This window comes from Siniperca chuatsi, linkage group LG13, assembly GCF_020085105.1.
Source record: "Siniperca chuatsi isolate FFG_IHB_CAS linkage group LG13, ASM2008510v1, whole genome shotgun sequence".
NCBI classification, from domain to species: domain Eukaryota; kingdom Metazoa; phylum Chordata; class Actinopteri; order Centrarchiformes; family Sinipercidae; genus Siniperca; species Siniperca chuatsi.
In genome coordinates, this window is record NC_058054.1 from 27903467 (window position 1) to 27909466 (window position 6000).

General features: G+C 41.1%; 1 protein-coding gene across 2 annotated transcripts in view; it reads left to right on the top strand.

The window, feature by feature from the left end:
- Positions 1 to 5184, top strand: part of ca8 (carbonic anhydrase VIII) — a 36178-nt gene extending 30994 nt beyond the window's left edge. For both annotated transcript variants that reach the window (XM_044219368.1, XM_044219366.1), the window contains exon 9: positions 2366 to 5184. The gene's annotated coding sequence lies outside the window, so the exon portion shown is untranslated. The remainder of the gene's footprint in view (positions 1 to 2365) is intronic.
- The last annotated feature ends 816 nt before the right edge of the window (positions 5185 to 6000 follow it).

The following is a 6000-nucleotide window of genomic DNA, read 5'->3' on the forward strand; positions in this document are numbered from 1 at the left end:
AGGCAAACGGAGAGTATTTATAAAAAGGCTAACCTATAGAAATGAGTTTACATAAACTACAGATTAAGTGGATCTGATGGAATGGGGAAGGCTGTTCCAGGGGAAGGAACAGATAAAAGGCCTAGATCAGATGATCGGAATGGCCGAGAGCTTGATTATGGACTCAGCAACTCTGCTATATATGCAGGGGCCAGGTCATGCAAGGCCTTGCATGTGATTAGTAAGATTTTGATATCGATTCTGTGTTATACTGGAAGCCAGTGAAGGGAGGCAAGAACTGGGGTAATGTGGGACCGATGGCTAGTTTTTTTGTTGATAGTCTCGCTGCTGCATTTTGCACTAATTGAAGACGGGCTAGAGAGGACTGAGTAATGCAAGTAAAGAGGGAGTTACAGTAGTCTAAATGAGAAAAGATTAGGGTATGTACTAGAAGTTCCATGTTTTTGGCTGATTGATTTTTGCAATATTTCTCAACTGAAAGAGACAAGACTGAATGAGCTTAGTGATATGGGGCTCAAAGTTCAAATGATGGTCAAAAAGAATGCCAAGATTCTTGGTGGCAGTGTTGATGTTGTAAGTGAGGGGACCACTATAGTGATTGAGCTCCTTAGTAAAGTAATCGGGGCCGATCACAAGGACCTCAGTTTTGTCAGAATTTAGATGGAGGAAATTATGAGACTTCCAATTTGTAAAAGAAGCTAGGCAGTCATGAAGGGTGGTAAGGTTATTGAGGTTATTTGGTTTAACTGAGAAGTATAGTTGTGTGTCATCGGCATAGCAATGATAAGACACAGTACACCACTGGAGGAGTAAAGCAAATGACCCAGAGGAGGCATATACAGTGAAAACAGAATAGGTCCAAGACATATAATTGTTAATGTGAACAGTGATGTGTCTGTCAGACAAGTATGATGAAAACCATTTGCGTGCAGTTCCAGAGATCCCTATCCAGTTTAGTAAACTGTCAGTCAAAATGGCATGATCAATGGTGTCAAAGGCGGCAGATAAGTCAAGTAAAATTAATTTTGAATATTCCCCTTTATCTGCACGTATGAGAATATCATTCGTTACTCTAAGCAGTGCTGTTTCAGTGCTGTGTTTTTGATAGAAGCCCGATTGAAATTTATCAACGATATTATGTCTCTCAACCAGTTGAAGAAGCTGGTGAGTGACAACTTTTTCCAGAACCTTAGAAATGAAAGGAAGTTTGCATATGGGCCTGTAGTTAGCTAAAACGGGGTGTATCTAGGGATGTTTTTTTGAGGAGGGGGAAGACACTGGCTGTCTTGAAATAGTCAGGAATGCATCCAGGCGAGAGAGATTGAATGACAGTAGAGAGAAGACAGGGCAATGACAGGCAGGACCTCTTTAAGAAATTTAGTAGGGATATCAGTAGGGCAGGATGACGGATGCAGATGAGAAACTATATCAGATAAATCTTGGATGGAAATAGGGCTGAACTCAAACAGCAAAATAGGAGAGGTGACTTGATCAGAGTGAAATATGTCATGGTTGAAATGTGATCTGAGACCATTGATCTTGCCAACAAAGAAATTTAGAAACTTATCACAGTTGTCAGAGGAGGTGGCAGGAAACCAGAATGGGCTTTTTCTTACCTCTCTGCCATGCAGAAATGAGGCAAAATCCATTCTTTTCATGTCCACAACAGTGGACTACAAGACTGAGACAGTGTAAAAATGTGTTGAACAGAATTTTCAAATTTCTGGTTGTTTTAACGATGTACGTGTTAACTACACACATACGTAGGTTTAACATTTAGTTTTTTTAAAACTCAGATTTTGTTATTTCAAAATAACAAAAGTATTGGAGAAGTCCTTTTTTGCAGCCATTTAAAATTTTTCCTGGACCTGTAACAGTAAGTCCTGAAGCTGTTACAGACAATGGAATAGCACAAAAATCTGGGCCCCATACATATGCAACCTCAGTGGGCTCCCTTTCCCCTTTAATACATCCATTGTCACACCTGCACAAATAACAAGTAAACACATACATCTGTAGTGGTTATAAGGATAATCAGTAATGAAGTCTGGACAATCGGAAATCTCAGCATATCTCAGCCCTCTTTTCTCCCCTCACTACTACAGCCCTTATAACAGTTTATTATTGCTTGCCTTGATCGACTAGAGATGCAAAATCAATACAAACTCAAAATCAAATCAGAACTCATAAGCAAAAAAAAACCCCATCAGTCCTCTAGAATAATCCCAGTAAGTGACCTCAGTGCATAAAAGTTCTCTCTCTTCTCAAAATCCCCCTCTTTCTGAAGTTTTACTCAGCCGTAGAGCACATCTGGTTTCTCTTTTTCTTTTCTTTTTATCTGATCCATATTTCTTTTTCTTTACAGGAGGGAAGAAAGAAGAGGTGTGAAGAGTGGAATAGAGGGAGAGAAGGAAAGTTGATGTGGTTGTAGATCAGCTGCAGACTGAAGGTGGAAAAAGAAACTACTGATCTCACACCTTCACTGTGTGCTTTGTTTGTGTGTGTGTGTGTGTGTGTGTGTGTAGGTGTGTCCATTTCTGCATAACCTCTCGCCCATCTCATTCTAATTGTATATGTGTATGTGAGTATCATCCTCCCTGTGCCTGTGTGTGTGTGTGTGTGTACTGTAGGTATGTCTTGAGTATTATTGTGCTAATCTGCGAGTGTGTGTGTGTTAGATGATAGGAGGCTTTACAACCGGCCAGCCTCTGCTGTTAAAACAAGTGGAAACATGAACCACAGATGTACCTGGACACACACACACACACACAAAAAACTGTACCGAGAGACAGAGTGTGACCGAGCTTCACACACTCAGCATACACCCATGTGTTGTGTGTGTACTGTGTTGCATACACATTATGTGCAGACACCTGAGGCTGGTCATTATGTGTTACAGACTGAATGTACTGCAGTAGACCTACTGGACAAGTTCAACACACAGTTTACAAACTGTACTTCTAACTTAATATTTTATTTTAAATCCAATGAATCTGAAAATGAGGTCAACATGAACGGTAAATATCTTCATATAAATATATATATATAAAATAAACTGAACCTGTGGTGGCTCCTCACTGGTAAACCCTAATATAACAATGTAATATATGTAAAGAATTTCACTTTTTAAGCACTTTTGCCAAGAAATCTGTCCAAGAGATGCTGTAGAACCCGTTATGAGTTGAAAATATAGGCATCAAATGCCATTAAAATAAATGTTATATAAAAACTTTTCAATGATATTCAGTCCAGTTTCAACAGACAACTAGATGTCTTTTTCTGGGCTGCTATCAGCTGATCCAACAACATACTGTGTCTTGGGGGGGGGGGGAAGCCACAAGGCTCTGCTCCAGGAAATCTATTTTGCTCTCCTAAATCTCGGTTTTTATTAAACTCTCATGTTTTGATCACATTATGAGCGGCCTGCCGACAAAGGACAGGCGAGGGACCATTAAAGACCGAGTGATCTGGTTACACAGTGCCCATGGGGAGCCGCCACCCCTGCGTATCTCTCGCTAGCTTGGCACTACGTTCCCAGGCTCGAATGTGTCTGATTTTTATTTAATGGTGCATGTCTTCTGATTACAAAGCAAAGAATCATGGACTTTGATGATTTGAATCTGCAACTCCTGTCTCTCTTTAATTTGCTCTTCCACACAGAGCTGTCACATCCAGACTGTCACGGTCAGACAGAAGCTTGTGTTTATGTTATATTTCCCCACTGCCTTTGTCATAATTCATTTCAGAACAGCGTTTTGAGACTGAATAACTTCCACATTTACAGAGACTACTGTTAATCATGTTCCGATTAACCCAAACATTTTTGCTTTCACTGTCAGTGTGAATGTGTTTAGTTTCCCTCTGTAATAATGGCGGAGGCACGCGAGAGTGCAACACATAAATCAGCCGCCGGATTCGCCTATCGAGTAACTCGACAGTAGTTTGATACTATTTGCTCTGTAATGACTAGCTTTATGTCAGTATATAAGGGAAAATAAACAGGAGTTTAGGAATAATGAGTTGGAGGTTGGGTTTACATTGATTTCAATCTAATAAAATGCATGAAATGGTATAATATTTACCTTTTAATGAGTATGTTAAGACTGTTTAGGTTATATTCTGGTGTGGAAGTGGATACAGCTGGGTTCAGCAGTGTGTGAGTGCTCCATGCAGGGAGATCTGACATCAGCTGCTGCTTAAACCTCCTCCACATCTTCATCTCACCATACACTCAAAACACATTTAGTTAGCCAAACTCACATTACATGAACTGTGGGTAATGACGTCTGTCAAACTCTCAAATGTTCACACTTAACCTCTCCTTGCATGAGACCGTCAAATATCAAACTGAAAGAACTGTTGTGCTGCATCAATGTCCTATTCATCCAAACCCTGAATTTGAATTTCAGTCCATCCATTTTTCTGGTCAAACTGGGTGAAGATACAGATTGAAACTACAGTCCACATGTTGAATATCACTGTCTATCCTAGAGTGACTTTATCCTTTTGGACCCTTAATACTCCCCATGAAAGTACTGACTACAGTAAAATCAGATGTGGTCCAGTCATTCTTATCTGTATCATTAATGGTGTTAGTATTACTGTCTTTATCCTCCGTGTCAACACGGGGTTTGAGACATGTCGTTGTCTACAGAATGTAATTCTGAACATTTTTCTTCATCTAAAAAAAAAAGAGGTCAAATGTAGGTGACAGTGAATGTCTTGGCAAAACGTGGACAGCTTTAACCCCCATTGACATCAGTGGAACACTGCTCTCATCACTCCCTTCATGTTGTTTTAGTGTGTGTGTATATTACCCCAGTTACACCTGCCATTAAAATGCGATCTGTGTCTGGACACATTGCTTCCCTCGACCTGGGGCTCGCCATGTCTGTTGACCAGTCCCCCAGCCCTGCCTAACTAATTTGCATATTGAAATCCGATGACACGGCACAATTGAGATAACAAGAACGCATTTTATCACCAGGTGTAAATGCAAAGACCCATAGATCGGCTGTCTTTATACAGATAACGCATCCAGATACAGATCACATGTTATTGGGGCCTGTGTGTGTGTGTACTCTTTAAAGGTACAGTGTCTGACAAACTGAGCTGAAATAAACTGTGAGAACTGATGACTGTTACTGTAAAGCAACAATAAACTACAATCTTGACTTACTAAAACACTGAATTGAAATGGTGATTTTTTTCTATGTTGAACCAAGAGAAACAGTAGCCTCATTCTCATGAACACTGACCAATAGGCTACTGTTATTAAAAGATACGTCTGGTGATATTCTATATTTTTCTTACAGTAAATAAACCCCAAAGACCCAAACCAACAGTGAATGTATCGTAGTAACAAGTATTATGTGTGTATCCACAGCCTGATATGTCTTCTTCCTCAGAGCTTCATTGTTGGAAACACATCAGTGAGCCACACTGTTGCACAGGGTGAAAAGTTCCTTCATCACCATGAACACACACACTGTAGTTTATTTTGACTCAGTCTCATATTGTTACGGACAGAACTGGCCGGAGACACAAGGCAGGTATGATAGAGTTTATTCTGACACAAGTACGTTGATAGTGAATGGAAGAAAGTATACGGTCCTTGGAATGGAGGTGGCGGAGCTCTGAGTATTAGGTCCACACAGGTCAGGAGACTGGAGCTACACTCACGGAAGACGCACGGGACCAGGAGCTGGAGTGGATAACTCACGGAGGGCTGGAGACGCACGGGGACTGGAGCTGGAGTGCCACACACCAGGAGACCAGGAGCACGAAGGAGCCGAAGACGAGGTACTGGTAGTAGTTTGCTCAGGAAAAGGGAGTCCAAGGCGTTGGCGAGGAGCTGAGTTATATAGGGGAGTAGAGTGGCTGATTACGTGCAGGTGTGAGATAGGTGACAGGTGATTTGCATTAGTACTCAGGTGAGGGAGTGCAGAGTGAAGGAGAGTGGCTGGAGAGAACATGACAGACTGTGACACATATACACCC